Here is a 24558-nt window from a genome sequence, read left to right as displayed (position 1 = left end):
AACTGAATTTACTAAATAGTAGCCATTTAAGTTTCAGTCTTCCTCTCTTTCATAAAACAGATGATTGGGCATAGTGGTATGTTGCTCTGGCTATTCTGAAAAGGATCCTGGGTTCAATACTTGGCAGTGAAATGTATGGTGGTAATACAGCATTTTATTCTAGCAACTTTCCAACATTATATAAGCAATGCTTAAAATGTGTCCCTGTTTTTTGGTCTTTTGCCCCCCCCCCCTCTAAATTTTGGCTTTTTCCAGATTTCTTGTGCTGCAAAGTTCAGAGATACAGCTGAGTGTCAAGTAGATTTTACAAGAAGCTGAGAGCTGCAGGGGAACAAAAGTTTAGTGCTGCTTATGCTGAGTCTGCTTGCATTGTTAATAGCATAACAGGTAGTATATTTGCTTTTGATGCAGAAGGCTGTGGGTTCTACTCCCACAGTAGGTAGATGCATTGCTGATACTGTACTGTATTGTAAAGGGGGTGGATGCTGCAGTCCTTTTTGGTGAAGATACCTAGTAACTATATGAACCTATTATCAGTTTGCCATCCATTCCCTACCTATTGCAATATTACTAGCTTATCGTTTTTTTTAATGCAACATAGACAATTTATTCCTCAAAAGCAACAGGCACTTTATTTGTAGATGAAACAATGAAATATAAAGTTGTTTGCTAGCAGCAACTTCTTCATTAGTTACACATTTTTTAATGTGGAATTATTTAGATGACTTTTACTTCAGAAATTGTGCATATTTACTGATACTGGTGGACTGTAGAAGTTTGAGTAGACATTTATGTTAGAAATGTTCTGAACTGGGCAGTTTTGTCATTATTGCTGCATGCATTTTGTTTAATTGTTTACTGGAAAAATGTTCAAAACAACAAATTTAAAACACCCTCTAACAACTGTACTATATTGTACAAGGAATATAATTTAATACAATCAGGAAGGTGTATCACAGAGCATGTGTAGGTTTCGTGTGCAAGTGGCCTATGATTTAAAAACAGCCCAAAGTTAATCTTTATCTGCCACTGGCAAAATGTATTTTCTTTGAAGGTGGGTTTCAATGCTGTTTCAATTAATGTGAGTTTCAAGGGCAGAGAAGTTTTAATGCTAATAAGTCTGTTTTCATTGTGAGATTGCATTGCTATGTTTAGCAGATGTTTTAGTGTTTGTGCTGTAAAATGCAAAATAAAACTTTCAAATGAAGTCCAAATCATCGTAGAAGTAAAGCAGTATGCACATTAGTGTTTATGGTAAATGGGGTGAAATAGCCAAGTAATGGTTCATTGGAATGGCTGCAGGGGGGAGGCTCCATTCGACCATGATTTGGTGAGGGGGAAGGGTGGCAAACTCAAAGACAGCCCCAGCTGAACTATACCTCTCAACTGTCCAGATTTTCACAGAATGAATAGATTTTTGCTTCTTATTTTTGGTTTGTTTCTCATAAAATGTGTGTTTTTTCTGGCAAATAATTTAGAAATTAAGTCACTAAATAATGGCAGACACTGAGTTTTAGACTTTATTACCTTCAGAAAAATGCATGCTAAAGCAAGACCTGTTATTCTATCAACTGTCTCAGTTTATACAACAGTTTTTAGTACTGTTTATATGTTCCCCCAGTATATTTGGCCTTGTCCAGATTTCCTGCATTAACAGGTTGAGAGGTACATGCAAATAAATTGCTTTGTAGAATTAGGCATATCCAAACCTCTCAACTTTCCCCAATTTTGGCTCCAAATGTTGGTCTTCCCCTAATAATCCCGCCACAAAATTGCAATTTTGGAAGAAAACGTGGAGGGTTTACAATTAAGAAATAACTGTAATAATCAGAGTTATAGATTACTTTTATTTCAGAAATGCATGTAGATTCTTTTATTTTGTCAGCTGCTCAAGTTAGCAGTACTAATATTTAAAAAGTATCCCTTCTTTGACAGGTTCCCAGCTGTATTGTGTGGCTATTTTATATTTTTGCATCACATTTTGGTCCATTTTTCATAAATGTGTGTTTTTTTTGCAAATTAGTGGCAAATCATTAAAGACTGAAGTTAGAAAATAATGACAGACATTTGAGTTTCAGATTTCATACCCTTCAGGAAATTCATACTAATGCAAGACCTACTATTCTATTATTGTTCTAAGTTTAGAAGACCAATATTTAAAATGTGTCCTTATTTTTGGGCCTTTGTCCCACTTCTATGTATGGCTTTGTCCAGATTTCTTGCTCTGAGGTTGAGCAGTATGACAAATGTGTCAGGGCCATCACAGTCAGCCAGAGATATTTCAAATTGTGACATACTTGTTGCACCCCACTCCCCCATGTAATAACTCTGGATGTGTCCAAGCAAGGCAAGGAGCAGTTATGCAGTGTAAATGTGCAGAGTATCCCCCCATCCAAGGTAAACACAATTACTAGTTTTATTCTGCCCTTGATTTTGCAGAATGTTCTGGTTTCTGTCATATTTTATACTGTTGATTTATGCTTATTAGTACTCAGAAAGTGCCTGTTGCTCTGTGTTTAAGTAGAAATGCTTTAATGACTATCAGATAAGCTTGTCTGAGATTATAAGATGCAAGTAAACTTTAATAGGCATACTGTTAAAGAATTGCCAACATTGAAAGCCTTTCTGTTGTTGCCATGCAGAGGATACTTACATAACTTGATAATGTATAAGCCTTGGGTATTGAAATGCATATGGCAGCATTTGTAATAAAGGACATGATTACATTATTTTAAGAAGCTCATTACATTTGTTGGAGACTTGCAGTCATCTTTGTTAACTTTACCTGTAAACCAAACAGAATGCCAATCTATCATGTGTGGTCCATTACCTGTACAATAATTCTTTAAGCAATGTATCTTGAGCTTGTTTCTTGTTTGCATTTCATTTTTTACTTTGATCATTTTTCGCCATGAAACAAGTAGATAGTTGTCAGGCAGCAGGTCTTTTTTGGATAAGAAACATTTTTATAAGTGGGGGTATCACAGAGATTGCTACTTTCAGCATGTTACTTGGTACTTTAATAAAGCTGAATATAAATTATAATTAGAATTGCAGTGCAAGGAGAAGTGGTTTGAGTTGAGTGCTGCTTGTTTTTCTTATATTTGATTTTGACTGGCATTCCAGTAATGTATTTAAAAAGTAATTTATTTTTTCATGCCTCACAACCTTTTTGTTTCCATCTAGATATTAAGTAAGCTGTCATGCAGCCAATGCATTGAAATATTTTTTTCTTCTACACTTCATTTTGTCTTGATTGGACTCTTATAATAATGGTTTGGCACCCAGGGCAGCATATTTAATTAAAGTTCCAGTTTTTGTGGTTTTGAGCATAGCTCCTCCCCTTTCTAGTTGGCCACATCCCTTCCCATTGGCCCCACCCATTCAGCTGTCTCCTGCAGCCCCCCTTTGATTTGAAGTCACCAGTCGCCACTGCTTGAAGCTATGCACTACACTCTTACACCTAAAATTCGTACATTTTCCATCTCCCCTCTCACTCTATGCCTGTAGCTACCTCATTGTTACCTACATTGCCCATCTTGTCTCACTATTTATCTCAATAAGAATTTTAACTGATCATATTAATATTGTTTTCACTTTACATACTTTATTATTGACAAGTGATATAATAAATTGTTCTTGTATTGCAAGATTTCCTGTAGTTTTACTGTAGATCTAGAGATTTTTCCTTGGCCTTCTGCTGAAAATGGGCCTTGGCTCAGCCAGACAATTGTCATTTAACAATTAGATGTAAAATAAATATTAAATAAATACATTTTTGTATTTCTGTATTAAAGTTTTGATGTAATTTACTCAAGTATATATATATATATATTTTTTTTAATATTCGTTATATTTCTTTTTCTTAGATCCAAATAATAGAAATGTGAATCAGGAGCACATACTTTCTTAGTACATTTATTTGCCCGTGTGAATCAGGGGCAGGTGTTTTCTTTCTAAGGATGTTTGCCCCCACCCACTCATAAAAAAAAAAAAAAAAAAACTTGTTTTGCTTTGCCACTGTTTTCTACATTGATGGCTTTATTTATTTTTCCTTTAAATGTACTTTCAATTAAGTGGCATGAATCATCTTGCAACAGTTTCATTTTCTCTTTTCCACTAAGCCTTCAAAGAGCTTCTGGGCTATAACGCATAACCTTTTCACCTTTAGTGCAGTTGAGCTGACTCATTGAGAATAATAAAAGAATATTTAAAAAAATAATGTCCTTACTTCATTCAGTAGTTTGTCTGATTCAGCAATATGTTTCATTATGTGTTTTTATTTTGTTTTACATTTCAATGATCATTCTTTGTCCTGGTTCAGATTGAAGTGAACTTTGGTTTGAGTGTACTTTTCTAAAATATTTCTGCACTCACACTTCTGCTATGTACATCCTTTTTGGCTGAATTGAAAGAGTACTTAAAAAGACAGCAAGGAAATGCTTCCTTTGGGATGTGTCTCACTAAACATATCAAACAATTAGAAAGATTCCAAAGATTCATAGCCAAAAAGGTCACAGACCTAAACTCTATTAACTAATAAGAGTGGCTGTAAGTAGTATTTATTTGGCACTTTTCCATTATCAGGGCAACAGTTTAATCACGGTTCTGAAGATTATCAGGAACTGCATTACTATTCTGGATTTTTCATGTTAATAATAACAATAAATAAATAAATCCAACAAAGTAGGCAGTTCCCAAAACTAATAAAAAACAACAAGAAATGCCACAAGCCACGAACAAACTCCTTCCAATGAATGTAAAGACCAGGTAATCCACGACGAACCCAAAAGTTTGGTTAACGCTTTTATTCACCAACATAAAAAAACATGCGTTTTCGTCCTAACCAAAGGACTTCATCAGACAAACACCATAAAATCCATTCAACTTAAATACTTCCCCTAACTACTAAATTAGTTTGGAAACCAATGAGTTCCTAATTATAGAATTCAAATGAACAAATCACATTGCCTTATTCTTACATATTAATGTCTTCCTTTTAAAGTGTCTTGTGCTTTACTCAGTATTAACCTACATACAATTCAGGTTTCTTTCTAAATATGTAATTCCAATGAAATAAATAAATAAATAAATAAATAGTTAGTTTAAAAAACCTCCATACTGAAACATTATTTGTTAAAAAGTTAAATTTTAGAATTGATATTATGTTTCCAAGAACAGTGAGACCAACACATTAAATGTTTATTTTATCAAATTCTCCCTAGCTTGTCTTGTGTATGTATGTGTGTGCTTACCCCCTCTAGTGTCCATATATAGCAATTGCTTAGGCTTTTAATCAAATATTGTTAGCTCTTAATTTTAAAAGTGAAGAAATGGATATAAACTCATTCATGCCAGGCCTCGTACTAGCATCGAGGTTAACCTGCCACCAAAGTTCTTTGCTTTCTAAAATTTCTTCCCATAAACCACCTCTTATGTCAGGTTTGATTTGATCCAAGACAAAGAATACATATTTAAATTCAGAACAATTGATGGAATGTTTAAAAAGTGCATTTGTACATTTCCCTTTTTTAATATCGTATATATGTTCATATATCCTTCTTTTTAAATGTCTCTCTGTCTTCCCCACATAAAAGGATTGACATTTCTGACATATAACAAGATATATAACTCCTTTGCTATCACAGTTATAATAATTGTTACTGTTTAACCATCTCTTTCTGCTCTCAATGTATACTTCCCCCTTATTGATAATATATGGGCACTGCGGACACCTACCACACTTGAATGTTCCTATTTTATTACCATCTCCATGTTGTTTGATATTTATTTTCCTTTCTAATATATTCTTTATGTTCCTTGAATTTTTATAAACTATTTTTGGTTGTATGTTTATAACTTCATCTATATCAGTCAAGATGGAGAATTTATTCCATTCCATACCTAAAAATTCTTTCATCTTTTTATTGGAAACATTATATTCCACCACCAAACTTTTGGTATATCCTTCACACTTTTTGTTGTTGTGATTGTTGTGATTATTGTTCCCCCTGCCCCCAAGGTTAAAATTTTCATTTCCCTTCTCTAAAATAGGCTTGAATCTATCATGCCTACCTCTTTTGACTTCTTCCCATATATTACAAACGAAGTCCTTGGGATATCCACGTTCTAAAAACATTTTCTCCAACTTTTTACATTCCTGTTCAAAATCAACATCTAAACTAGTCATTCTTGACCCCCTTACATATTGCCCTTTTACAATATTTCTTTTACTATGCAGGGGGTGAGAACTGTCATAGTGTAAAAATGAGTTCACATAAGTTTCCTTTCTAAAAACCTTAGTTTCGAACTTCCCATTCCTCTTATATACTTCAACGTCCAAATATTGGAGTGTTTCATTATTGATAGAATGTGTAAATTTTAAAAAACTTGTTGTCCCACCAATATATTCCATAAATTCCAGGAATCTTGCATGCCCCCCTACCCAAAAAATGACAATGTCATCCAAAAACCTATGATAAATCAACCAATGTTTTTTGTATTCTGAATTGAGTATATAACTTTCCTCCCATTTTGACAACACAATATTGGCATAAGTAGGGGCACATGCAGCTCCCATGGAAACCCCGGCTTTTTGCTGATAAAATTCGCCTTCAAACGTTAGGAAATTGTATTTCAAAACCAAATCCATAAATGCAACTCTAGCTATTTTGTCATTATGGCAAAGAGTTGTGTCATTGAAAACACTCTCCTCGAACATCTCCATCCCTTCCACATGAGGGATGCAACTGAAGAGGTCAATAATGTCAATGGTGACAAACATCATTTCTTCCTTGTACATCTCAGGTTTTAATTTACTCAAGAAGTCCCAAGAATCCTTGAGAATAACTTGGTTGTTCACCCAAATGTGTTTTGTCTTAGTGTCCACAAATTTAGCTAAGGGTACGGTTTTAGCACCCTCTGCAGACACTATGGGTCTCGGGGGGGGTTACACATATTTTTATGGATTTTTGGTATCCCGAATATTGTAGCCATTCTTGGTTTACTAACTTCCAAATACTTCAATATTTTGTTGTCAATGACTCCCTCGACCAATAAATCCTGTAATAAATTGTCTATTCGCTTGTAAGCGATATTGATCTCATTTAGGGATACTACTGTGTATGTTTTCTCATTCCCCAAAATGACATTCATCTTGCCGTCATACATCATTTTATCCATTATAACTATCCCCCCTCCCTTGTCAGGTTTCATAACTCTGAGAAGTGGATTTCTGCTTAAATCATTTAGCACAACTTTTTCTTCCTTACTTAGGTTATGATTGACCCAAACTTTATTACTTTTCTTTCTAACCCCATCTACCAAAACCTTCTCAAAATTTTTTAGCTGTGGTAGTAAAGGGGGGTTGTAAATGGATTTTCTAGTTAACACGAGTTCTTTCCCTGTTTCTCTATTCAGTCCCGCTCTTGAGGCCAGAATTTCTAGATTAATTTTCCTTATAAACAACTTAATGTCAAGGATAGTTCGCGTGTAGTCTCCTTTAGTAGTAGGTATGAATTTCAACCCTTTACTTAGAAGGGAAAAATGTGGAATAGTTAAATTAGTTTCACTAAAATTATAAATACTAAAATCATTATGGGTATACTTAATATGGTCTCCCTCTATTGAAACATTGTTTAAACAGTCACTAATGATGTTAATATTACCAGGCTGGAGGGTATTGTCCATTAGTATCTCCCTCTTCCTCTTCTCCCCCCAATTCTGAAAATTTTCCCCCCTTAATTGGGTCTCTAGCTCATTAGTCCCCCCATGTTCTAATGGTGGAAATTCTTGATTAAATAATTCTTTTTCCCATTCAACTTCTCTCCTATTACCATACCATTCTTTATTTTTAAAAAAATTATTGTTCCATTTCTTCTTTGTAACACCTGAATTGTAACCTTGATTAGAAGGTTTAGGATAACTGATACTGTTTTCATACTCATAAATATCCCTGTTTAATTTTCCTATTTTACGTTGTATAATGTTCTCACATTTCACATCAATATCCCTCCTAATATTGAAATATTTATCTCTTTCCTCTCTAATACTGAAAATTAAATCAGATTTTATATTTTTATCCAGTTCATCTATTTCCTTCCCCAACTCACATTGTTTACGCTCATTTTCCTCAATAATGACTTTTATAATTTCCAAACCACAGTTGTTAAACACATTCAGTAAACTCTTGTGAAATTGTGAGCCTATAGTTACATTATTAGGGTATTTATAAACCCTCAAACCTTTAGAGACTATTTCCCTTCTCAGACACTCCTTTAAATATGCATTTTCAACACTAAAATTCCTAAATTTCATCATACAGTTGTGTAACTTTTCTATTTTAGTCAAATACGTACTGCCATCCCCATGGCCATAATCATGTCTTTTATTGTTGTCAGCGTTGTTGAAAAGAAAGTCTTTTTTAAGCCATTCTTCAATTGTTATATTGACTTCTTTATTACTGGAAACAGTACCTTTTTGTGAAACCCCAGGTGGATTTCTTTTGGGTTTGGCCCCAAGCTCAAGCACACTGTCTCCTCCCATGTCCGAACTATTAATTCCTTCCTCAAAAATCCTCGGTGTTTGTAAAGGATTAAAGTCAGTTCTAGCGATGTCATCAGGGTCGCCGGCTCCTCCAGGATCGCCAATGAGCTCCCTTTTTCTTTTTCCTTTTGGTCTCTCGATTTCTTGAATCCCATCGCTTGCCGCAGTTGCACGCTTCGTCTCAGTCAGAAGGTTCACGCAAAGAGCTGTGAGCAAGTCCAAAAGCTCCGTGAGCTGCCCAATTAATCTCCTGGTCTGCCCAGCTTCTTCCTGGTTGTCAGCACTCATGCTCCCACACAAGCTGTGCCGCTAAGGAGAAAGTCCAATGGCAACCTCTAAAACCAACAGATAAATCAAACAAAGTAGGCCGTTCCCAAAACTAATAAAAAACAACAAGAAATGCCACAAGCCACGAACAAACTCCTTCCAATGAATGTAAAGACCAGGTAATCCACAACGAACCCAAAAGTTTGGTTAACGCTTTTATTCACCAACATAAAAAAACATGCGTTTTCGTCCTAACCAAAGGACTTCATCAGACAAACACCATAAAATCCATTCAACTTAAATACTTCCCCTAACTACTAAATTAGTTTGGAAACCAATGAGTTCCTAATTATAGAATTCAAATGAACAAATCACATTGCCTTATTCTTACATATTAATGTCTTCCTTTTAAAGTGTCTTGTGCTTTACTCAGTATTAACCTACATACAATTCAGGTTTCTTTCTAAATATGTAATTCCAATGAAATAAATAAATAAATAAATAGTTAGTTTAAAAACCTCCATACTGAAACATTATTTGTTAAAAAGTTAAAAGTTTAGAATTGATATTATGTTTCCAAGAACAGTGAGACCAACACATTAAATGTTTATTTTATCAAATTCTCCCTAGCTTGTCTTGTGTATGTATGCGTGTGCTTACCCCCTCTAGTGTCCATATATAGCAATTGCTTAGGATTTTAATCAAATATTGTTAGCTCTTAATTTTAAAAGTGAAGAAATGGATATAAACTCATTCATGCCAGGCCTCGTACTAGCATCGAGGTTAACCTGCCACCAAAGTTCTTTGCTTTCTAAAATTTCTTCCCATAAACCACCTCTTATGTCAGGTTTGATTTGATCCAAGACAAAGAATACATATTTAAATTCAGAACAATTGATGGAATGTTTAAAAAGTGCATTTGTACATTTCCCTTTTTTAATATCGTATATATGTTCATATATCCTTCTTTTTAAATGTCTCTCTGTCTTCCCCACATAAAAGGATTGACATTTCTGACATATAACAAGATATATAACTCCTTTGCTATCACAGTTATAATAATTGTTACTATTTAACCATCTCTTTCTGCTCTCAATGTATACTTCCCCCCAAAAAGGTCACAGACCTAAACTCTATTAACTAACAAGAGTGGCTGTAAGTAGTATTTATTTGGCACTTTTCCATTATCAGGGCAACAGTTTAATCACGGTTCTGAAGATTATCAGGAACTGCATTACTATTCTGGATTTTTCTTCTTAATAATAACAATAAATAAATATTAATAAGTACATTTATGTCTTATTTTACCAATACAAAAATACATACAGTAATCTGAATTATCTGGTGTCTTGCAATTGTGATCGGAATCCTCGCATAGCTGCTTTACGTTTTGAATCGGAAAGCAGCTGTGCGTTTTTTTAAAGTGGCAGCTACTGCTTTGAAAGGGTTGCCATGTTATCAAGTACAAGAAATGTATCACTTTGCAGCAGTGTGTGTACAGTGCATTACTCATTCCACAATTTCTTACTTTCAGACATTAATGAAAATTTCCCATTATCGGGCCAACAGTTTAATCGTGGTACTGCAGATTATTAGGACTGCATTAGTATTCTCTATTTGCTATGTTAATAATGCTAGTAAATAAATGTTAACAAATACATTTCTGTCTTTATCAATACAAAAATATAGCCTGGCATCTTGCAGCTATGCTCGGAATCCTGGCGCAGCTGTTAAGCCTGATGAGCTTTACGTTTTGAATCAGAAAGCACCTGTGCATTTTTTTAAAGTGGCAGCTACTGCTTTGAAAAGGTTGCCCTGTTATCCAGAAATGAGAATTGTATGGTAGTTAAACAAGTGATTCACCTTCTTGTTGTCGTGTACACAGTTATAGAAGAAATGTGAATAAAATTGCATCACAGCTACCCGAAAAGTAAAATAACGACAGCTGACATGTTAAACACTTTAATAGCTGCATCACTATTTGAATCGGAAAACAGCTGTTAGTTCTGAAGCTATTTTTATAAAGCGTCAGCAACTGCTTTGAAAGGGTTAAACTAAAAAGACACACTTTTTCCACGTGTATTCACTAGGATGAATTAGCTTACAGTACACAGTTTAACACATTAAATAAGCAGCTATGCAATGATTTCCACCACCAGCTACAGAATTTAAAGTGTTGCCCGATAACAGAAAAATACCCTTTATTCAGTATCCTATACACTTCTGAGATGAGCTCTCTGTCTTGCTATTCACACTATTAGAGAAACAATTGTCCAAGACCTCCTGTTTCTCTACAAGTCCAATAATTCCACCAGTACTAAAGCCATGGACCTACATATTCAACAGATAAACAAAAGATGGTGGAGGGACAGGTTTGTAATCCATTGCGTCCTAAATCCCTGTAATAAAACTTCCCCTGCATAAGCAGTGCAACTCATTGTCTTCCTTTATGGTAAATCAGTTGGCTGGATGAGTATCCATAAATTTACTTCAGTATTGACTGGTATGGCCATCTTGGAGACAGGATGTGTTGGAAGAGGGACGGTACTAGCAAGGCTAGAATGGTCATAAGACTCACTGGCTTTGGAATATTTTTGAATCTATGAATCTATAAACAGAAAAGCAACAGAATGTTGACTCTGGGCTATGGGTCATCTATTTTTAACCAAGTAAGCTTGTTTGGTATTGTGGCTTGCCTTGTATCCATCTTGGGCTTTTCAGCAAAGGAAAGATGAAAACTAAAACCACTAGTCTGTCTTTCACTTGTTAATTTGAGCAACATAAACCAAATGCATGTATCTAATGTATCTGCATTGCAAACCACTTCTCCGAATGATGCCAAACAATTCACACATTTCATGATTCTGTCTCTAAGGAGGAGTACCTCTCTTCATTACTAACTCAGATTGCCACTCTGCTCATATATCTGCCATCATCTCAGACAATGACACACCAGCTGATTATCTTTTGCTTCTTTTTTGAATTATAAACTAAACCTGCATTATTTGATTAATCTGGGTGGAGATAACTGTTCTCCTGCTGTGTCTTGGATTTGTTGGTGAGTATTGCTATTATCAAATACTTCTGTTTTATCTAAGAAAAATACTTCAAAACAAAACTACAACTTTCCCCCTATCTCACAAAATTAACACTCACCATCTATCAGTGTGGCCCTTGACCACAATACTAGTTGTAATAACCTCATATAGAACTTACTAGTTCATATTCTGTGCATCCTCTACAGCTTCCATAGCTTGCATGCAGTGGATGGTACCACTCATACCGAACCTGATGACATTGCCAACCTGCTAGCAGACAGGTTTGGTGAAAACGTCACCCCTCTGTCCCTATCAGTCATACCCCATAGTATACCTGTCACCATCACCAGTCCTCTGCCTAGTATCTCCAGAGAGGAGGTCATAGCCACACTCTCCAAGGTGAAAAATACAGCCTCTGTGCAGCCAGACAACATCCCAGGCTGCTTATTAAATGGACTAAAAGATGAGATAGCTGAAACACTGAGCGTGTTCTTCAATCTCTGTCTGAGCACTGGCTTTGTCCCAGATGAGTGAAAAACAGGAACCGTAGTCCCCTTACATAAAGGGAGTCCCTCAACTGACCCAGAGAACTATAGTGCCATAAACTTAACCAGCCTTATCTGCAAGGTTATGGAGAGAATCATCATGGATCTTATCAACAAGGATATAAGTGACCTTCAAACTCTTGACCCAACCCAGTTTGGCTTCATTAAGGCCAGATCTTGGCTGCTAAACCTGGTGGAGTTCTTCAAGAATGTCAACAAGGACCTGGATAAAGGCAAAACAGTTCACGCTGCCTATCTTTACCTTGCCAAGGCCTTTGACACAATGCCCTACTCAGGCAGCATTGAGAAACTCACCCAGCTGGGGATTAATCCTTACGTCACTAAATGGTTTGCCAACTGTCTCACAAACAGAACACATACAGTCAAAACTGGGGATGCCACCTGTACTAGTAGACCTGTTACAAGTGGTGTTCCACAAGGATCTGTACTGGGCCCCATACTGTGTGGTATCTATTTTTCAGATGTCCAGGTGAAAATAGATGGCTTATGGCTTACCAAGTTTTCTGACAACTGCAAACTGTGTGCAATCATCAAATCTCACAAAGATGTCAACATACTACAGAATGGGCTTACACAGACAAATAACTGGTGTTAAAGCCATGGACTTAAACTAAGCACAAAAATGCATTATAATCCCCTTCAGCAAAGGAGAACCCCTGTTAATTGCAATATTAATAATAACCCCCTAAGTTCAAATCCAGTGGTGAGAAATTTAGGAACGCAAGTTGATAGCAGCCTTAACTTTGATGATCAGGTGTCCATAGTAGTAAGGAAGGCCTTCTACATTGCACACGTCATATGCAATGGTATAGATCCAAAGCTAAGGAGGCAATAACTCCCCTGTACTTAGCTCTCATCAGACTAATAATAGAATACAATGCTCCTTTTTGTATGTACATCACCGGATATCTGCAGCAACTGGAAAGACCTCAGAGTTTCTTACAAAGAATATTCAGGGCCTACAACACAACACTCACCAATACTAAAGACAACACAGCCTCACAATTTAACAGATACATCACTGAATCCATACTAGCCCTCATAAACAATAAATGCTCTTCCCCTACCCAGACTCACATAGTACCCACGCTTGATCCCAATAACTTCTCTTTCCAACCTGTCCCAATAAACACCATGGTTAAATCTCACAAAAGGATTAAGCCTACTACACCTGCTGTCAGCTATCTACCTGAAGAATATCTAAAAATCACTGCAGAAGCAATATCCTATCCAGTAGCCACAAGAATAAATGGATCCATTTCAGAATAACAAGTTCCTAACATTTTGAAAGGATCATATAACATCCCTCCACATAAAAGTGGAAACTCGACAGAATTATCAAATTACCGGCCAACAGCTGTACTATCACCATTATCTAAAATACTTGAGAGGTGCATGCATTCACAAATCTTGAACTACCTAATAACCAGCAATCTTCTACCTAACACTCAGCACGGTTTCCATCCTAATCATACTACCACCACTGCCCTTGTTAACTTTACCAACATTATTAACCACCATCACAATGAAGGTAATTTAGTTTCCTCCATCTTTCTTGATCTGTCAAAAGCTTTTGATACGGTCTCATTCTATACTCTTAACTACACTCTTGGAACTTAAACTTAGCCATTCTGCACTTACTTGGTTCCAGCAATATCTAACTGGCTGCTAGCAAGCTGCAAAATGGCAACGAAATCTCTCTTCACTACTGCCTGTAACCTTGGGAGTACCACAGATATCTATTTTGGGTCCCCTCCTTTTCATTATCTTTACTAACAATCTTCATACTACCACATCACTTGCCTCTGTAGTTCAATATGCGGATGATTCCACCCTGATTTGTGCTGCCCCAACACTATAAAAACTCCAAAAAAATCACCCAGCAGTCGTTCAGTCCAGTGGAATCTTGGCAAAACAATGCACAACTAATACTTAACCCTAACAAAACAAAACTCATGCTCTTCTATCGCACTACAGTTGCAGACCCCCACTCACCATTCAACATATCATCATCAAACCATACAATTATTTCTCTGGTTTCCCAAACAAAATTACTTGGAGTGATCATTGACTATAATATGAAATGTGACATACTCATATCAGAGGCAATAAAAAAAGTTCACAAAAAATTAGGAACTCTGTTCAGAAATTGGCAGTTTCTAAAGAAACATTCAAAGGCCACTATAGCAATGACTCATCTTGAATCTACGCTACTATATGCCTCACAAATTCAAACAAATATTAAGAAATCTGACCTAGCAAAACTTGAAACTTGGTATATTAAACTCACAAAGTTTGCTACAGAAAAAAAATTCAGATTCCATTATTATTTGGCTATAAAACAAGTATATTGGCTAATTGCTTATGTTCAACTCACCTTCGCCCATCGAAATACCAAATCAGCCAGAAAAAAACACCAGTGCTTCAAAATTTTGTAATATATTACTCCAATAACAGGGTATTGTGTTCCACTAACAAATCCTTCTTAAATATATTAAAATCAAACAATGCAGCTAGAGTTCCACTTTACTCAAACTGCATAGCCAAAACTTGGAATTCCTTGTCATTAAATATCAAAACAACTACTAACACTTCCAACTTTAAAAAAACTTCTCATATCACACTTATCTGAATCCTGGACCTTTGCACAAACCCTGGTTAGGAAATAGATGTCTTAAGGCAGCTATAAGAACACAGCCAATTATTTTTGCATTTGAATAGTATACACTACTAAGAACATGTAGACTTAACTTGCTTGTCTTTTTTTTTTAACTTCAATCACAGTACTGCTATTCTTGTTTATTTCTACCTAGACTATATGACTGTATTTGTGAAATGTATAACATGTATTTTTCATTTTGTGCTTGTATCTAAGATTGAATCAATATTTGTATCTGTATGTTGTTCATAGGTTCATAGGTTCTTAGGTAGGTACTAGGCTATCGGCCCTGGGGCCTATACAAGCCCAGCCAAAAAGGTACCCTGGCTTTTGCCACCCAAGAAAATTATTTTCTTGTGCCATTGTCGAGCAGATCCCCTGGCTGAATTTCCTATTTCCCATCCAATCATCAAGATTTTTCTTGGAGTGCTAATGAGGAGCTTTGTTTGATATAGATAGGTAGTTTATTCCAGAGTATGGGAAGTCTCTGGGACAGGAATATATCCCTCCAGCATGTTCTGTTTATTGTGGTGACAAGGTTTAGGTCCCTAGAGCATGTAGCTCAGAGAGATTGGGATTTCTTTAAGTGGAGCATGTCCAACAGCTCTGGATTTGACATAGCTTTATATGTTAGGCAGAGATCACCTCTGAGTATGCGATATGCAACGGAGTAAAGCTGGAGTTTTTTAAGACGGTCTGTGTAGGGCATCTGTTTGAGGCCAGTAATCCTCTTTGTGAGGTATTTCTGTGGCCTTTCCAGTTGTTGTAGATATCTTGTGAGGTACATACCAAAAGGGGCATTGTACTCTATAATCGGTCTAATGAGTGATGAGTAGAGGGGAACAATGACCTCTTTTTTTCTGGATGAGAAACCTTTTGTGATGAGGTGTGCCATGTAGAAGGATTTCCCGACTACTGTGGTGATGTGATTATCAAAGGAGAGACTACTGTCCACCTGTGTCCCAAGGTCTCTTATCACACTTTCGGTGTTAAGTATACTACCGCCTATGTTGTAGTTCATGGGTACAGAGTTTTTATCAAAGGGCATGAATGCAGTTTTTGGCATTGAGCTTGAGGCCATGGCTTTGACACCAGGCATCTGTCTCAGTGAGGCCCTTTTGTAGGGTGTCCACATCGTTAAGAGTTTCAATTATGGCTCCTAGTTTGCAGTCATCTGCGAACTTCGTTAGCCAAAGACCTTCTGTGTTAGCCTGTACTTCAGAGAAGTAGATACCAAACAGGTAAATAGGTATTATACTGTTATTTATAAATGTGGAGCTTTTCTCCCCAGGCCGCCGCTGAAAAAGGACATTTTGTCCAATCAGACTTTCCTGGTAAGCAAATGTAAAATAAATAAATAATAAATAAATGACCTACATGGACAGACTGAAGGCCCTATCACTTTACTCACTATCATATAGACTTCTTAGAGGCAACTTGTGCCTAGCCTACAGAGCAGTCTCAGACCCTGCCTTGATGAAGCTGATGCACATCTGCAAATCCAGTGGGACAAGATTCACTTGCTCTGGGGATCTTAACCTAACCTGCGATATTAACAGAATATGGTGGAGAGACAGATATGTTTCCCAGAGGTTGGCACTCCTCTGGAACAAACTCCCAATTCATGCAAAACAGAGCTCCTAAATTACCCTATTTAAGTGTAACCTGGACAATTGGATGGGAAACCACAAATTTACTCTAGGGGTTTCACCTATGTCTTTTTTGGGCAAAGGCAGCCAATGCTGATCATAGAGTCACATGCAAACATAGACTATATATCTTGGTCCATAAGGGAACAATGGTTTAACATGGTTAGGTTTGTAGAGGCCTTAGGGCCAATAGCCTAGTAACTTCCTATGATCCTATGATATTTGAGTCTGCTGTAGTTACTCATGACCTAGATCACGTGCACATTTAACACTTATTGCAGTGTCCTATACCATGGCAGCACTTGTAGCCAGAATACTTTAGATCATACATTACTGCTCCTGTCTTTGCAGTAATGGGTCAGGTTATACAGCACAGTTCATGGCAGTCTGCTGGCCACATTTTTCTTGAGCAGTAATGAAGTGCAGGCCAGGGGAATAGCATAAGATGTCTCTGTAATCCATGGAGGCATAACCCAGACCCCATTTGACTGAGAAAGCCAGATAATTCAGGCAGCCTTATTTTAAGTTATAAAAGTATCTGCATTTTTTAACAAATTTTTATTTGATTTTACAAACACAATTAACAATCATAACAATTAAAATATAAAGAAAAACAACCATATAATCAATAATAACTAACTATATACAATCATCCATGACAAAGTTTAATATGTAATATATATACCATTAATATTTGTCCATTAAAACTTGTAATTTTGGCCAAGTTATTCTTTTATGAGTTATATTAGATGTTCTACTTAGAATAGTTTTCAATTCTTGTTTACAAACACATTTAGCTAAGTATATAAAGTCATTGAATACAAGATCCTGCTTGTTCTTCCAATTCATTGTAATTATTTTTCTAGCAATGGCCCAAAGTGACCAAAGGAGTGGTATTTGATATCTTGGGATAACTTTTGGGATAGGAACATTAAATAACAACAAAGAATCAGATATGTGGCAATTATCTGACCACAAAGTCTTTACAAAATATCTGAAATCAATCCAAAATTGTAGGACAACTCTGTACTCAATAAACATATGAACCCAATTAGCCTCCAACATTTCACAACATCTCCAGCATTTTATTTCTTTACTCTTAGAAATCATGGCAATTTTATAGGGTGTAAAGAAACCTCTATGAAAAAATGTCCATGTAAACAGCTTCCAGTAAAGAGAAGATGTGGTATTATTTATGGAATTTAATAACAATTTTTTGTTGTCCTCTGAAAAAGATTCTTTGTTGATTTTGTGGAATACTCCCAGAATGCCAGGCTAAATGATAAAATTTCATCATGCAAGATTCAATATATATATATATATATATATATATATATATATATATATATATATATATATATACATAAGAAATGCACAGCTTATTATTAATGTCTGTCCAATTATTACACATTAAAAGTTATAGTAGCTTTGGCAGAGTGTCCATTTCTGAGCTAATTGATAATTTCACTTTATTCTCAGTAAACTGTCATAATATTTGTAAAGGTAACTAGCTGTCTTGGTTAACATTGTATCTAGCTAGAAGATGTTTGTTGTATGAATCTTGGTGTTATCTAAAATTGGTACCAAAATTTAAAATTTTTATATTTAAGATTTGACGTTTTGTTAAAATTAAAGGTTTCTAAACATTCTGGAGTGTCTGCTATGGGAAATGTTAGAAAAAGTAGCTGATTAATATTATATTTGCACTCTATTACACTTTCAAAGGTATTAAAGATTTGATTTATACAATATGTGAGATGACTGAATTTTTATTATCTAAAAAATAATCACGCAATACCCAATACACTTTACTAATGCCTAACAAGGAGTTTATTTATGCTTCATAGCTACTGCTAGACACTATATGAGATTCATGTTCATAGGTTCATAGGTAGGTTCATAGGTAGGTACTAGGCTATCTGCCCGAGGGCATTTATAAGCCTAGCCAGAGTGTGTCAGCTTTCGCCACCCCATTGATTAATTAACTGAGCCTCTGTCAATAAGAGCCAATAAAGTTATCCCAGGGGTGTATTTTCTGTTACCCATCCACTCGTCAAGGTTTCTCTTGAAGAGTGTTAGTGAGGGGCTCTGCCTAATGTAATTAGGAATTTTGTTCCAAAGCATGGGGAGTCTCTCTGACAGAAATCTATCCCTTCAGCATGTTCTATTTATTGTTGTGGCGAGGTTTAGCTCACTAGAGCAAGTGGCTCGCACTGACTTGGATTTCTTTAGGTGGAACATGTCCATCAATTCTGAGTTGTACATGGCTTTTTAAGTCAGGCAGAGATCACCACTGAGTAAGCGATATTCCACTGAGTACAGCCGGGGGTTTTCCAGTCAGGCTGCAGAGGACATATGTTTGAGGCCAGTAATCTTCTTGGTGAGGTACTTATGTGGTCTTTCCAGATGTTGGAAGTGTCTTGTGAGATACATCCCAAATGAGGCATTGTACTCTATGATGGGTCTGATGAGTGATGAGTAGAGGAGCACTATAACCTCTTTATTTCTAGATGCGAACCCTTTATAATTAGATGGGCTACATAGAAGTATTTCCTAACTACTTTGACAATATGATTGTCAAAGGAGAGATTACTATCTACCTGGGTCCCCAGATCTCTTATTATCTCTTCTGCATTAAGGAGGCTGCCATCTATGTGGTAATTCATGGGGGGTTTGTTTTTCCCAAACAGGATGACTATGCATTTTTTGGCATTTAGCTTGAGACCATGACTTTGACACCAGGTGTCCGTCTCAGTAAGGCCCTTTTGGAGAATGTCCATGTCAGCCGGAGAGTCAATTATGGCTCCCAGTTTGCAGTCATCAGCAAACTTGGTTAGCCATAGTCCTCCTGTGTTTGCCTGTACTACTGAGAAGTATATGATGAACAGTAGAGGTCCCAGGACCGAGCCTTGTGGGACACCACTTGTGACTGGTTTAGAGACGGACCTGGAGCCCGCTATTCTTACCATGTGAGTTCTGTCTGCAAGCCAGTTGACAACCCATCTCGTGACGTAGGGGTTTATGTTCAGGCTGGTGAGTTTTTCTATAATTCCTGAGTGGGGAATGGTGTCAAAAGCCTTGATGTGGTCAAGGTAGGCTGTGTGAACCACCTTCCCCTCATCTATGGCCTTGATGACTGTCTCAAAGAAGTTAAACAGGTTTAGTAAGCAAGATCTGCCCTTAAAGCCGAACTGGAATGGGTCAAGTGTTTGGAGGTTCCCAATGTCTTTATTAATGAGTTCCATGATGATGTGCTCCATAGCCTTGCAGACCAGGCTAGTCAGGCTTATGGGATGATAGTTACCAGGGTCAGTTGTGGCCCCTCCTTTGTGGAGCAGAATAACCGTTGCTGTGTGCCATTCTATGGGCATGTAGCCTGTGGAAAGGCTGAGGTTGAACAGTGTGTTTAGGTGGGGGTTAGTTCATTCAGTAGTTCATGCAAGATGCAGCCTGGGACACCATCTGGCCCCATTGATGCTGTGCTTTTGGCTTTTGAAAGGGCTGTCCTCACCTGTGTGTCTGTGATTTCTGGGACACTACACTTTTCCGGTATTGTTGTGGGCCCTTTTAGGGATGAGAGGAGGATGAAGTTTGCACTGAATCTATTTGCCAGGATGTTGGCAATATCAGTAGGTTCAGTATATTTTGTGCTATTTGTCACTAACTCAGAGCATATCTGCGAGTTGCCACTTAGGTTCTTGACATAGCTAAAGAAGGCTTTGTGGTTATCTTTTGAATCCTTGGCTATTTTTCTTTTGAAGTTAGCCTTGGATGATTTTATGAGGGACCTTAGTTTCTTACTGATACTGATCAGGGATGTCTTTCCTTCTTGGGATTTGCTTTTTTTCTGAACTAGTTTCCTCCTTCTATTATATGGCCTGTTTATGGCAGGGGTCCATCAGACTGGTTTCTTTCTCTTAGGGGAGTGAGTCTTGGTTTTGCTAGGGATGGCACAATCCATGCATCCTTGTAGGTGCTCATAGAGTGCATTTGTAAAGGTTCCTGCATCTTGGACACTGTTATCCTTTAGCGTGGGGGCTGGGAAACTTACTACCTCTGTCTTAAGTAAGGTGAAGTTTGCTATAGAAAAGTTTTTCGCTGTGGTTTCCTTGGTTGGGAGTGGTGGTGTGGTGTGGACATCCAGAGTGATTAGTTTATGGTCTGATCTAACCAGTGATGGGTTGACCTCTGGTGCAGAATACCTGTCGCCCATGTTGGTGATGACCAGGTCCAATATGTTTTCACCTCTGGTAGGGGAGTTTACCAGCTGATCCAGGGCATTTGAGTTGATAAATTACAGGACGCGCTGGACCTGGGAGTTTGTACTTGAGTAGTTTTCCCAGTTAACGGTAGGGTAATTGAAATTGCCCAATATCAGGGTGTTCTGTAGGACCTTCATGTTTTCCAGTATCTCCAGAAAGGTGGAGTGGTTGTCCTGGGTCATGGAGGGTAATCTGTAGCAGGCCACAATTTGCATTGCAAATTTGCCTGATGTTAGTTGCACATGGATGATCTCAGAGGTATCATGCTGTGCCACTAACCTGGAGGTGTAGGTATCCTTGATTAATATGGATACACCCCCTCCTTTTGTGTTTTGGTCCATGTTCTTTGGCCAAAATGTGTGGTATGAGTTGTAGCCCAGCAGTGCTGGGGTGCTCTGTGGAGCCTTGAACCAGGCTTCAGTTACTGCACAGATGTCAACATTCTCCATACTGAGCAGTGCTTCGAGCGTGTGCATTTTGAGATTTAAACTCCTGGCGTTGAGTAGCATAACCCTCATTTTTTTATAATGTAATTTTTTCCAGCTTTAAATGTGGGTATTGCTTAACCAGTGTAGTACTATGTTAATAACAGTCAATTTTGAAAATAATTATATGTTAGAAAAAACAATTCCATTGATGTTCTAGCCTCTTATGTGCCATTTATATGCTATCCTCATTTTTTGAGGGAACCAAAGAAACTTAAGAAATATATTGTTGATTTGCTTTAATTTTTTTGTGAGGGGGATTAAAATCAGGGATTGTGTAAAGTGTCTGCATTTTATTGTTGTCAACATTCTCTTATTTTCAATGAGGTATTTATAATAAAAATCATTTTGTCTAAGATCCCATTCCCTCCATTAACACACCAAAGCAGTGTTGCCAGTGAAACCAACTTTATCATAAATAAATTCCAGACAACTTTACCAAATGTAGTGTATTATCCTACCAATTAAAAAAAATGCCAATCAAATTGTAGTGATACCAGCAGGATGATTCTGGGGCAAGGTAGTGTTTTCAGCCACCCTTATGGTAAACTCTTCCATAACTCATCAACGCAAGTGCCCACAACTAGTTTTGCAGTGTGTCATACTGCTCTCAGCAACTTTCCAACATAAATGCCATCTGGCACAAGAAAACAGGGGGATTAAAGGTGGAATGGTCCCTGCACCCATCCACCTAGCTGGGCCCAGCATGTCCCTTTCTTTCCTGACCTTAGAATACCAGGTGGAATCAGCTAAAACTATTCAGAGGAAACTAGATGCACCCCACCCACCCACCTAACCAGGGCTGAAAGCCTGTATTCTGGTCTTGATCACAATTTGTGCATGGCTGCCTAACAATTCACATAACTTCTAAACCAAAACATAAAACGTATACTAAACACCAAAATCACACAGCAGTTTAAGGAACTATTTCAGCACTGAGTCACCAACAAAATCTTAAATATATAAAAAAGTCCAAATTAAACAAATCCAAACCAACATCTGATGGATTCACTCCATCCGAGGCAAACCAGACTGGGTCTTAGTAAAGTTCTAGTGTTTGATAACAGAAAATACTAATAATGAAGCAGCTCTGAAGATCCAGTGGATGATAAGGTCTTTCTATGGCTGAAGAAAAGTTCACCTACACCCCACCTTAACCTGAGAACAATGGCTGATCAGGCAATCCTTGAATCCAGAAAAAAAACCTTTGCTCTTCTGAGTTTATTGAAAATACTCGCCAGTATGTGCCTCTTAGAGAAGATGTCCAAGTCATTTCCCTCAGTATGGACGACTGTCATTGTCAGATAACCCTTCTGATGAGAAATCTGGTCCAAAGTAAAGAATCAATCAATCAAGTGCATCCCTAATAAGCTTCTACAACCCACCTTGAAAACCATAATTCAAGCCCTAGGTTACCACCATAGGTGCAAACCACCACCCTAGCTCAAACGACAAATCATTGTCCCATGACAACAATTTCTTATAACCTGTCTAAATCAACAAAGCATAAATAAGAGAGTTTTACTGTAAATAACTCAAAAAAAGCTGAGGATGCCAATTGCCCTAACCTCATTATCACTTTATAACTACCATAAACTGTCCCTCCCTAGGGAGGTTTGTGGCCTGCTTATCTTAAATGAATTTGATGAGTAACCTGTCAGTTGAAGCCTTGACACTACAAAGCCCTCCAAATCCCTGGAGGGGATGCCTTGCCAGCTTGGGAACATGAACACTAATGCTGGTTCCTGTATGCAAGCACTGAAGTTCATAAGAGTTATAAACCATCTTACCGGGCAAATTAGAAGGTTGTGATAAGTGTACAACACCACTTCTTGACCTTTTCTACCCTCCTTGCTTTTGACCGATGAATCCATATTGATGCAATATTTGATGTAACAGCCACATTGGCCCATGAAAGTTAAGGCAGGACTTTGATGACCCTAAATATCCCCCAGTACATGAGACTGACCATGGATGTAATTCAAAATGAGTCCCAGGACTCATTTTGCTATTACTGAGACTCGTTTTGAATTACATCCATAGTCAGCTTTCTAGTGGGCTTCCTGGCATTGGCAGGTCTACTTAAGAGTTTTTTCCCAGCCTGTTAACAACCCGGACACTAACTAATTAATGGTAACATTAGGGATAGCTAACCTCTTGGACATGAGGATGATTGCTGCAAGGTGAACATGAATGGATGCTGGCACCTGTTTGAGTGTATCTAGGGTATAATGATAAATTAATCAGATAGACCACCTTCTTTCCAGCTTGGACAAACAAGAATAAAAATTCCTATACATGGGAAGGGATGAGGCATATGCATATTTTGTGCTGCCTACCAGTGAATTGTATCAATCCTTGCCAAAAATCCTTAGGTGTGGAGGGATTACAATGGATTCAGGTTAAGTCTCTAGGGCGAGTGTGCAAAAATGTGGAATATGCAAAGGAGAAAAAGCATGTGCTACCTTGTTAATCTTGCCTGGACTGTATCTGTCATTGAGTGTCAGGTTAATTTGAAATCTATGCAAAATCAACAGCCTGAGTAGGGCCTGACCCACCTAGATTTTGAGGACTTTTTGTTGAGGACAAGGACCATTGCCAAGTTCTCAGAATGAAACATCACTGTCTAACTGGAAAACAAATTCTGTCACACCATCATGGCCTCCAAATTGGTATGAGCTCCAGGAAGTTGATGTCTTCTTTCAGATCATCTAATCAAGAATCAGGTCATGGCCCTGAAAGTCATCAACTTCCACAGAGCACTCCCATTCACAATCCTCCAACTGCATCAGTAAATGAATGCAAAGTTTACAAGGAAATCATCTTCCCTTGCCAGAAGGAGTCACTAATGTACTTAATCAAGAAAAGCTTCCAAATACACATATCACTGACCATCGCATGTACCCAATAATGCTTTTGTTAGCACCCCTTCAACAGGCTTTAAGTAAAAGTAAATCCTACCAAAATCTCCTGCTTTGCCTGGGACTTGGAGAAGGAATGCAACAGACGGAATAACACTCCCATTTAAATGATGAATGGTTAGTGCTTCCTGTGCTGAAAATCCTTAATAACTTGACATCCGTGGTTG

This window comes from Protopterus annectens, chromosome 4.part1, assembly GCF_019279795.1.
Source record: "Protopterus annectens isolate FY-2018-M chromosome 4.part1, PAN1.0, whole genome shotgun sequence".
Classification (NCBI taxonomy): Eukaryota; Metazoa; Chordata; order Ceratodontiformes; family Protopteridae; genus Protopterus; species Protopterus annectens.
The sequence above is the reverse complement of the archived record's forward strand: the minus strand, read 5'-3'. Positions refer to the sequence as shown.